This window comes from Onychostoma macrolepis, chromosome 07 (genome assembly GCF_012432095.1).
Source record: "Onychostoma macrolepis isolate SWU-2019 chromosome 07, ASM1243209v1, whole genome shotgun sequence".
Classification (NCBI taxonomy): domain Eukaryota; kingdom Metazoa; phylum Chordata; class Actinopteri; order Cypriniformes; family Cyprinidae; genus Onychostoma; species Onychostoma macrolepis.
Window position 1 is genome coordinate 8,229,166 of NC_081161.1, and position 12,695 is coordinate 8,241,860.

Sequence of the window (12,695 nt, forward strand, 5' to 3'; positions counted from 1 at the left end):
TTCCTATTTAGTGCCAAAACTCTGTAATAATCTAACATTGTTCGGGAGGCAAACACACTCTGTCAGTTTAAATATAGATTAAAGACACATCTCTTTAACCCGGCTTACACATAACACACTAATGCATTTCTAATATTCAAATCCATTAAAGAATTGTTAGGCTGCATTAATTAGGTCAACTGGAACACTTCCCATAACACCCGATGTACTTGTTACGTCGTAAGAAGAATGGCATCTACGCTAATATTAGTCTGTTTCTTTCTTATTCCAAGGTTACCGTAGCCACCAGATCCAGTATGTCACCAGATCAGATGAGTCCTCTGCACAATCTAACTTTGCTGCAGCATGGAACCTGCTGGTTCTTCTGGCCAGAGGAGAACTGGCCCTCCGACTGAGCCTGGTTTCTCCCATGTTTTTTTTCTCTATTCATGTCACAGATGGAGTTTTGGTTCCTTGCCGCTTACATTTAGTCATTTAGCAGATGCTTTTATCCAAAGCTTTGTTGTGGACACTTAATTTCCAGCGATATCGTCAACTTGATTGCACAGATACTATTTAAACTGAATTGAGCTAGACGATGACATCACTGATTTCAATGATGAACTGCCTTTAACTGAAAATTGAGTGTTTACTATTGTCCTTTTGCATTATTGACACACTGTTTTCCTATTTGATACTGTAAAGCTGCTTTGACATCATCTGTATTGTTAAAAGCGCTATATAAATAAAGGTGACTTGACTTGACATGCCGGGACCCCAGAGGCAGAGTTCCTGTGCCCATCGAGTGCCTGTGTCCTGAGGTAATAGACGCCTCAGACCTCTTTTACACAGAAAGCCCCAGTGTGAGTGTGTTCTTCACGGGGAGCACCTGTGTCCACTAGAACCATACTGAATGAAAATCCAGAGTGTCCCTGAGCATCTGAGGCAGCAGGAGCATCAGGCCTTTTCTACACAGAAAGCACCTGTGCCCTCCAGGTTTTCACATGAAGTATGTATGCCAGCTGAGATCACACAAGGAGCACCCATGCCCTTCAGTCCCCAGAGAGTATGCCTGTACCCAACAACACCCCACAGAACATCTCCCAGCATGTTCATCACAGGGAGAACTCATGCCCAGCAGAACCCATTAGGTAATGCGTATGTGGTATGCCTGAAAGGAAAACAGAGTATTCCATTTCTATTTTGGTATTATGCTGATTACCACAAAAATGGGCTTGTCTTGGAGGTTACACTGAGGCACCTAAAATAGAAATGAATAAGGCCAATTTTTGGAGGATTGAAATGTGAAGCTTAGAATTTTATGAATTCAACTAACATTAATTCTTCTGTTAAAAATTATATATTGCTTGAGCTGTAAGGTTGTTTAATCATTTTTACAGTCATTGTCATTGTAACATAAGAAGCGGGACAACAGAGTTGGAGGATCCACATGCAGGCTTTTTTAAAAACATTGTCAGAAAGGCCAGCAAACAAAATCATCTAAGGCAAAAACAATGGAGTAATGCTCAAAAAACAGGCAATAATCAAGGCAGGCAGTAATAATCAAAAAACCAAATAAACAGTCGAAGGCAAAACACTAAGGCAAGGCAAGGAAACAAGGGGACACAGTCACCATGGGAAAACAAGAGAACAACGCCTGGCTAGGAATAAACATACAAGTAATACTCAGCAATGTGAGTGTGTGTACAACCTTTATAGTCCTCCTGATTGTAAACATGTGGAGTCCGATAATGAGTTCCTAGGCAGAGGTTTATGATAAATGGAGTCCACAATGAGTGGCAAAAGTGTGGGATGGAGTTCCCTCTAGACAGTCATTGTATTGTCACGGTGACAAAGTTCTAAAATTAGATATAACTTATTTGTAGTTATCATAACTTTTAATCAAGTTAACATTCATATTAGTTACATTTTGTTGATATAATTGTTTTAAATACTTCTTTTAATTGTTTTGATTGTTTTGCCTGGAAGACAATAAAACAGACAAAAATATCTTATTCACTACAGGATGGACCTGAAACATATATACTCACAGAACCATTGTGCACAGCAATGCGCCACTCACATTTTTTCCTTAGATAATGTATTTAATTGTATTTTGGATTTTTTTAGTGAATGGACAGGGGAAACAGCAAATTAAGTCAGATTTAAACTGTATATGTGTCAGGAAAAAGAATTGTAGTTGATGATCAGATGCCAGCTTTGTTTTTGGATTTAATACTTTTCTTATCTCCCTCTGCCCAGGCTGTGGATGTAGACATCAGTGGTTCTGTGCAGTGTTATTTACACAGGGACCTGAAGGGCACAATGCAGTGGGATGCTTTGTATTAACGCATTTAAGAGCTCATCACAAAGGCCAGCCATCAAGCAATCAAACCATTGTTGGTGATTGAAGTTGATTGATGGCATCGGAATCTATTTTAGGGGAGGACGTCAGTGGCCTTTAAATACAGAGGGCTCAGGCTGCTTCTGTACAAGTACAGGAGAAGGATAAAGATGGACAATCACACTCTCTACACTCTGTTCCTAATAGTGAGTTTTCATGTCATCTCAGTCTGGAGTGATGATGAGGAGGCTCTTTCCTGTCCAGAGCACCAGCAGGCCTTTGAAAGCTCCTGCTATGAGTTTGTGGCTCTGCAGCGCAGTTTCTTTAGCGCCCAAGCTTGGTGTGAGCGAGGTGGTGGACATCTAGGCTTCATCCAGAATGATGAAACCCAGCAGTTTCTACAAAAACACCTGCAGCCCGAGCTGGACTGGTGGATAGGACTTGCTCCTGCCTCCACCAACCTCACTCTGGACTCTGCTGCCATTGAAGGTACTGTATGTTTATAAGTTTCCTTACTATGCCTCCAAAGACAGCATTAAAGCTTTTGGTAACACTTTATAATAACTGCACGCTATGAATCATTAGGTAAGCATTAGTAAATAGTCAGTTCATCCTTTATAAAGCATTGTCCCAACATTAATAGTCATTAGTAAGCAGTTTATAAATACAGCTATAAATGCCTTGTTTTTTATTTATTAGGCATATCTATTACAAAGAAGATTTAAAGGCTCAGTTATCTTCCTAACAGAGGGATACAGAACACAGAAATATTTTTTCAAGATGCAAAAAATGAAACTGTACAGTTATACACTTGAAATTTTTTTTTCCATGAAAGGTAACACTTTAGAATAAGGAACACTTATTAACTACAACTTTTCCCTCAATAAATTCCTAATTTGCTGCTTATTAATAGTTAGTGTGGTAGTTGTTAAATTTAGGTATTAGGTAGGATTAGGGATGTAGAATAAGGTCGTGTAGAATAAGGCATTAATATATGCTTAATAACTACTAATAAATGGCTAATATTCTAGTAATATGCATGCTAAGAAGCAGCTAGTTAAGAGACCCTAAATAAAGTGTTACCCAATGAAATTGCAGAGGTTTATTTTTAATTTTTTATCAAGTGTACAGTTTCATTTTTTTGCATCTTGAAAGAATATTTCTGTGTTCTGTATCCCTCTGTGTTGTGTTTAACTTTTCTGTTTGGAAGATAAATGAGCCTTTAAATCTCCTTTGTAAATGCTTTACAAGGTATAAATAGTCCTCACTTTAGATGAGCTCACAAAAATACATGGCTGGCAACTACTAAATGTTTTATAACTACCTGACTTAATCATGAATTACAGCAGGAATATGTGTTAATAAAGCATTTATTAACACACTGAGCAATTACTATCATGTGTCTAAATAATAAGGTTTATAATTTAAATAGTTTATTAATCATTTACTTACACTTTCTAAATGATCTTATGAACCACTGACAACTCCTAAATAACTGGTTTGTAAATAACGTAGTAATTTAGAAATGATAAATTGATCATTAATAAAGTATGAAAATACAATGTATTTATAAACTGCTTACTAATGCCTATTAATGCTGGAACAATGCTTTATAAAGGATGAATTGACTATTTACTAATGCTTAACTAATGACTCATAGTGTGCAGTTATTATAAAGTATTACCAAGCTTTTTACTGTTTTACCAACATAATGTTTCTAGTTCTGGTGATTAAGTAAAACATAAGTTTTATTTAAAAACTTAACTTGTTTTAATTAGAAGGTGCACCATTAAATATTTTGTGTTGAATTGTATAAACCGATGGTGCAAGTGACATGTTTATATCCCTGGTTGTCAGTGATGCTTTATCAGAATATAAAGACACTGACTGTTACAATGTCTTATCTCTCTTGTCAGCTGCATTTCATGCACAGATAAACTATTTTTCAGTCACCTACATTGTAACTTTACCACCACTATTACAGCTAATTTGTGTTATCTCTACAGAGCAGCAGGTTGTTAATGGGTCTGCGACTTGACACCAATCTCCGGCTTTACAAAGACCTTTTCAGGCACCATTATTGCCATGCCCCCTTTTGTGTTAGATTTGTCTCTGTTTCTGCAAATGGCTGTTGTAGGCATCAAGACAAAGAGAATACAGTCTTTGCTGCATTGTTTAGGTCCAGGACTTAGTTATAGTTATATTTGAAAGATTCTAGCATCATTTTACACATCCTCAGATTTATTCAGCACAAGTTTGGTTAATATTATTTGATGTTTTTAGTAAAAACACAGTTTGCTAATAGTTTTTGAATAGTGAAGAAGGCACTGTTTATTTATTCCACATTCCATACTGATATTGAAATATGAAAACCAAATGTCTTTTCACTCAGTTTAGTTGTGTAATTATTATTCTTTATAATCTGAACAAGATTTAAAAAAAAAAAACATAAATGTTGTTATCTTATATTGTTACTTATGTATTCTCAGGTCCCTTGTCCTGGTTAGATGGCTCAGATGTAAGTTATTCCAACTGGCTTCAGGAATCCTCGCTAAATGCATCCTGTGGCTACATTAGGAGAGATTCTGGATTTCAGTGGGAAACCACCAGTAACTGTAGCCAGGAGCTCTACTTTATTTGCGAGTTTGGTTGGTCTCTTTCTTTATAAGAGAATATTTCCTCCTCAGCTTTGCTTTTTGATTTAGTTTGAACATGTGTTGGTATTTGATTGGTGTTTTTAGAGTCTGGGCGCTCTTTAGCCTGTGCTGAGCATAACGCTACGCTTCAGTGTGGCTCTGGTCAAGTGATAGAGATCGATGACAGCTTCTATGGCAGGAAGACGGTGCATTACTGCAGGAGCAGCCACGCTCCCTCACAGGCATCTCCACAGCAGGAGGAGTGCAGCTGGGTGGATATAGTAGATACTGTGTCAGGTACATCCAGTGAAACTTTCACACTATTATATGAGTCGGCAACACTCTGGTGTCTCATAATTTTGACTAAATTAAAATTGATTTAATTGTACAAAAAGCTATTTGTAATATTTAACAAATAATAATGTATGGTTAACTTAAAATTTAGTTAAATCCATCCAATAAATTTAACAAAAAATATAGCATTCCTTAAGTGATACAAATAAAAAATTATTTCTACAGAATTAAAATAACATAAGAATTTTTTTTTTTCCAAATATTGTTGCTGACTGCATTCAACCTTATTGCCCAAGCTATTTTAAGAAAAAAAAAATATATATATATAGTTTTCTTTTGGAAAATTTTAAAATAATACAAACAAACTTTTGGCCCCAAACTAAATGACAGAAGACTTGTTAATTGCAAAATTGTAGTGCATTCTTGCATACTTACTTTTTTTTTCTGTTTGATTTTTCTGTTTACTTACAGTTTTATTCCTTAAAATCACCCAAATCAGGGTTTTGACTGTATTTAGACATTTCCAATTTTGGTAACAGGGTTTCAATTCCAAACATCATATATAGTCAGACATTCAGCAGTATATAATATTTAGTTTGACTTCCTGAGATTTACAATCAACAGCAAAGTGTTAAAAATATCTTACTAACTACTGTCAAAAAAAAAATTTTTGTATCCTATTTGTATCCTATTTGTGGTATAAGTGCCATAAACAATAAGGAACATTTTATGATTTCAGGCTTGTCACTTAAGATTGATCTTATATTTGAAAACGTGTTTTATGCAACTAATCCCAAACCCATATACAGTGTATTATTAATGGGGAACATATGGACTTTGCAGAACGCTCTTTCTTTCATACAGGACAATACAGCGCAAAAAGCTTCTTCACCATTTACAAAAGCACTCAACAACTATCAGATTACATGCTTCTTAACCATAAAAAGGAAATTATAAGCAAATGTATGCGTGAGTTCAATATTTACAGAGGGATGGTTTATTTGAGCATGAACAACTGTGTATTCAGCAGCATAGAGTGATTAATGTTACAAATGATTTGTACAGTGAATGTAAAACTATTCTGTTTTTTGTTTTCTGTTAAGAGCACTGCCACGGACTGCAGGTGTGTCAGGCTGCTGCCGATATTTCATCTTTTGGAGAGCCGTGCCCTGTGCTGGGAAGCTATTTGGCAGTGGAATATCATTGCAAAGATGGTCAGAACTCTTTTGTCCCAACCCAGTGTGACACATGATATCACACTTAATTTTCCTTTCATAAAAACACATATCTCATGTTGATAATGTGGTGCATTATTGTGTCTTATGTATTACACACTGTGGCCTTTAGACAGCATGTTCATTACCCCAGTACGTGTCTGATTGCATGGATTCATGTGTGACTGTCAGCTTATCTGTTGCACAATTCTCCATATATTTAGACTTGTTGGTCAAAAGAACACTTTAGTTACATAAGCGTTACCTGACACACACACACACACACACACACACACACAAAGTTGGCCATGTTTAAAAGTCATATAAATGATCCCTACTCTAATCTTAAACTTTTATTACTACTTTCTTGCATTTAAATAATATTGACAGCTTGACTTTTGGATATTAACTCTCTGCACACTGCTTGTTATCAGCTCTTATTCTGCTGATGAGCAAGCTGGCTACTGTCTTTGACAACATTACCATCAAAGTGAAGTGGTTGCTGCATCCATTTCAAGGCAACCTCACGTGCACACTGAATGCTGGGGATGGACACATCATTGATAATTACAGTCCAGAAGAGTGAGTGTTGTCCTTCTGCATGTTACAATAACACATAATAGATGTTAATAATATTCTATATATGTTAAGCGTTTGTAAAAAAGAAATGCACTTTAGCATTCTTTTAAGATGATTTTTTTCACTGAAATTATATACTCTAAAAGAATATACAGTTTTGAAGTGTGATCTAATTGTAATGTTAACTAAATTAAATGAAAATGTATTATAGTTTCAATTATATTACATGAAATTGAAATTAGTTAAATTTATATAACGCATTGACAATAATTGTAATATTCAAAAAGATTAAATGTTGTTATCGTGTTAATTGGGGGTGACATGATATTAATAGCAATAACCATATGTATACAACATTATTGTGAATTTTTTTGCCACAATAATCGTGTACTGAAAAATCTGATATTGTGACAGCCCAATTGTAATAATTTTCATGTAGGCCTATTAATCTCTTTTTTAATTTATTTTTGACCATGTGTGAACAGTTTGTAAAGAAACCTGAAAAACCCTAGACCTTCCCTTTCTCCTAGGCTGTTTTAGGACTGGGGACATTTTTGTTTGCAAAATCAAAAGGATGTGACGTTTACGCGTGCTCACGAAAGCCTTTCACATAAAATGATTGCTTACAGTTTTAGCATAATGCCAAAAGAGCCATTCTGTACTGTAATGTGCATGCAAAGAAGATAGATTGAAATAGTCTTTTAAAAAATCCACAATAGGGCAAACACAGGAAGGACAGGCAGGATGCACACGTATGGACGTAGTAGACCAGATGACAAACCGTGAACTGAACACAACTTAAATAGGAGGGCTGATGAGGGTAATTAATGACCTAGGTCACACAGAGCACATGGGGAAGGAAACACAACAAAACAGGTCCTTGAGGTGTGACATTTCGGCCCACTCCCAGAAGGCATGAACTCGCGCCGCAGGAACAAAGGGAGGGACGGAGGAGGACAAAGGAGTGGATATGGGATGGTGACAGGGGATGGCAACGGGCTGGTAGGAAGGCAGGCAGACAATGCTGAAGGAGGTTCGGGCGGAGGACAGACACCCGGGAGCGGGACAATGAAAAGAGTACAGTGTGGAGATGATGGAGGGAGGAGCCAGGGAGAAGACAGGAGGAGCCAGGCGGGACCCAGGCCGCAGCCGTGATGGCAACCCACGGTGGAGCTGATGGAGGGAGGAGCCATGGTGAAAGAAGGACTGACGACTCCAGGGGGCCGAATGACGGCGGCGGAGCAGGTGTTAGTGGAGCTCGAGGCAGAGACGGAGAGCCGATGAGCCAGGGTGACACGGAGGATCCAGAGGGCCAAGGCAGAGCAGATGGCTCCGGCGACTGAGGCAGAGGCGGGGATCCGGAAAGCCACAGTGGAGTTGGAGCGACAGAGGACCAAGGTGGAGCCGGAGGGAAGGAGGAACCTGACAGAGCCGGAGGGACGAGGTGTAGCCGGAGTGATTGGAGTCCCGAGGCAGCAGGTGGTCGACGACTTACCAAGGTGGAGCCGGAGGGACGAGGGAGCCCGGCGGAGCTGGTGGACTGACGGGCCACGGTAGAGGGGAGGGAGCTAGGAGCCATGGTGGAGCCGCTGGGTAGGCGAGCCGAGGTGGAGTCCAGGACTCAGAGGCTGGAGGCAAAGAATAGGGATCTTCCAGCCATGATGCCGATGGAAACTGGCAGACCCGCGGCAATCCCACCACACAGATGGTGGGCTGAGGGTGAGCTGAGGGGCTGACAGAAGACAGAAGCGGCGATGGTGAGGACTGGTACAGAGGTGTTGGGAGAGGGAGGCTGGGCGGGAGTTCAGGATGTTCAGGAGGCTTAGGAAAGGTTTGTGCTGTCCAGCACTGGGAGTCCCAGCGACAGGGGAACGACCTCTGTGGTCGTTGTCACACAGGTAGATAATTCAGGGCAGATAGACAGTTCAGGGCAGACAGACAGTTCAGGGCAGACAGATAGTTCAAACATGACCTCCGTGGTTGTGACGGGACAGATGGAAGATGATGGCGGGAGAAGTCAAGGCATGTCCGCATATAAATCCAAGTTAGAGTCTATAAAGTCCACTGAGCTTAGCTCACCCTCAGCCATGGTGCAGTGGGCGGAGCATCCCTCCATGCTCTCGCTATCCATGGCCATCTCAATCCATGGCCAGCACCCACTCAATGTAGGCAGCGAGGCACTCGAGGACCCTCTCCGGACAACTGTGCTTGTGTGGCGACATTAAGTCCAGCATGATAGAATGAGCAGAGGCAGTTGTCTGGGCAGGAGGACGAGGACGGCAGTGTCATCCATAACAAAAAAGAAAAACTTTCAAAACAAATACAAACATGCAGGGAAGGGCGCCACTGACTCTTTTTTGTTGGTCCAGTCTTCTGTCACAGCTATGGTGAGATACACGCACGAAGAAGGCAAAGATAGATTCAAATAGTCTTTTAATAAATCCACAATAGGGCAAACACAGGACAGACAGGAAGGATGCACACATATGGACATAGTAGATCGGATGACAAACAGTGAACTGAACACAACTTAAATAGGAGGGCCGATGAGGGTAATTAATGACACACACCTGAACCAAATGACAATAATCAGACATGAGGGAAAACTAGGTCACACAGAGCACATGGGGAAGGAAACACAACAAAACAATAGATTTGGCTATGTGTGTCACACCTCAAGGACCTGGGCTGCGTTTCCCAAAAGCATCGTAAGACTAAGTTGATCGTAGATTCATTGGTGGCAATGGTGACGCACATAGCCAGATCTATTCTATAGTCGCTATACTTTGTAATCATAACAGTGCAATTTTAATTTCCTCATCTGTCGAAAAGAGCTGGTGAAAACATATCCAAATCGCTTTGATCAGATGCTTTTTAACTGCTGCTTTCTCACTGCTGTCATTTTTGTTTTTGAGAAGAAACGTGTAAAAAAATCTACTACCAGGTATGTTAAGAAACAATCATGAAAGTGTACTTTCTTTAAGTACACTTAAAGGTGCCGTAAAATGGAAAACTGTATTTACCTTGGCATAGTTGAATAATAACAGTTCTGTACATGGAAATGACATACCGTGAGCCTCAAACACCATTGTTTCCTCCTTCTTATGTAAATCTCGCAAATAAAAAAGACCACTAAAAAATAGGTGAATCAGAACATAACACCGACTGTGACGTAACAGTCGGGATCACTAATAGTTACGCCCCCAACATTTGCATATACTCGCCCATGTTCTAGGCCAGCTGCCAGCCGAACCATCAGAAGTTCTGCAGGTATTGTGAAGAAACAAGCGATGACAACAGCGAAAATGGCAGATCATGGAAATAAATGTTATGTTCCAGGCTGTGCAGGGGATGTGAAGTGCAGGGATAGGTTGGTGTCTGTATTCAGAAAGGCACGGAAAGCAAATAACGTGTTCCAATAAAATAACGTGAGCCACTAATGGGACATGGTTAGCTCCTTGCTATCGGTGGCCTGTTACATTACATAAGGTTTCACTTACCACATAAACAGAGTAAGGAGAGATGACTGAGGATGATGGCGAATGATTTACAGATCCTGAGGACCAATGACAAGCATCTGATCTTGTAAAATGTGTGGTAAGTACTGCCGCTCCATAGTATAAACAGAGTTCGTGCGATCACGAATCTCCAAAGTGAAAGTGAAACTAAAAAGCGATCGTGCATTTGAAAGCAGTTTCAATGCCCAGCATATTAATAGCGGCTCCCTGATGCCCACATTTTATTTACAATATAATTACCCAACGATATAACTGTGCGAGAAAGTATTGAAATATATATTTTCCCTGTGTTTCCTTCCTGTAAGCTACTGAAATGAGCTGCACTGTGAAACAGCCAATCAGAGCAGAGCTCAACATTGAGCCGCACTGTGAAACAGCCAATCAGAGCAGAGCTCAATATTATTATTCATGACCCTTCCAAATAAGCCAATAACAGACCGTTTCATTCTAGGGAGAAATTCTAGGGTTGTAAATGGACATGTAAAACTGTTTCTGGAGAATTTTTGCCCTTACCTAAGCCACATACCTTCTATGTAGATATCAGAGAACAATTAAAAATGTTGTATCAATGCATTCTATGGCACCTTTAAGTTGCCTTTTATTTAATTAATAATAAATTATCTGCAAGTACAGTTTTTTTTTTTAATAGAAGATTGAGGTACACTGCAAGTGCACATTCAATACGATTAAGCACATGTTTGTTTGTTTTTTTCACAAGGGAACTTTAATGATTGACTGTGGAAACTCTTTTTAGGATGGAGAATGTGGTACATAAGTACAGCCGTGCTGGAGTATACACTGTCACAGTAGAGTGCAGTACTAGTGAATGGCATGTGGCTGCCTACAGAAGCATCACTATCCAGGAACCGCTCGGAGAGTTTGGGACCATAAAGTGCCACAGCATGAATCAATCCACAGACTATTCCAACTGCAAAGCACTTTATAATAACCCTCTGAGAATCCAAGTGACATTAGACGCAGGTAAAAATAAACATTTATTATTATTTTGACAAAAGGGAATGTAATGAGCATTTTTACAGTTTCTGAAAAACAGTTTCTAGGTAGCCTGTGTGTTGCTACGAAGTTGCTAGGGTGTTTCTGTGCAGTTTCTGAGGTATTCTGGTGTCTATGATGTTATGGCCCCTTGATATGGCATTTTATTGTAAATCGACACACGCGCACTACAAAGTTTCATCCTTGTTCAATGTCTGCGCAATTGCTCTCCAGATGTTATGACCGATTCAAAATGTCATTGTACTCGTTTAAACCAGAGCAATCATCAACACAGTGGTCTCCCCAGTAGCTAGTTGCTGTTCATTCATTCTCATTGGTTTCATTTTTTGAGTGTAAAACAATGGAGCTGGAAAATGTTGCCACCATATGGACAAACCTAGTGGGAAAAACCCTCAAGGTGCATGTGCAAGCTTTGGAAGTTTATCTCCCAAGTGGTCCTCATTGCAGACCCTAATTGGTCAAAAGGGTGGACCTTGACCTAGTCCAGCTCCATCCATCTCCATCCATCTGACCAATTTGGGCCTGCCTCTGTGATCCCAATGGGTGGAGCTTGACCTAGTTTCGATTAGGGATAGGTTTATGGTTAGGGTTAGGACCTTCAAGCTCCACCCACTACATCCAGAGAGGGGGAGCTGAACATCAAGCTCCACCCATTTTGCTCTGCTTTGAGTACCTTCTCCTTGTTTTCATCACTGAGTAAAAAAATTTTTTTTTTTGTTTGTTTCCACCAAGGAATTAAAAATAATGCTTAATAATAATAATACTTTACCTCAGAATTCTGAATATTTTCCCACAAATGCAGGTTTATATATCACAATTCATACTTTCTTATCAGAATTGCACGTACACGTAAAATATGCGTGTACTATGCTGATGATCAAATTTGCGTCAGTAGTTCTTGGAAGAACTTAGAGCCTATGGGATTTTATTAAAACATATGCTTAAATTTTCCACCCAACTGATGTCAGAAATCCTGACTTTAAAACTTAAGTTTTAAAAAATGAGAAAATCTAAATTAATGTTTACCTCCTCCAGGAACAAATGTAACATACAAAATTCAGCATGGAAATACAGAGCTGGCCTCCACTTCCGCTATCAGAGGGATTGTTCCAAATAA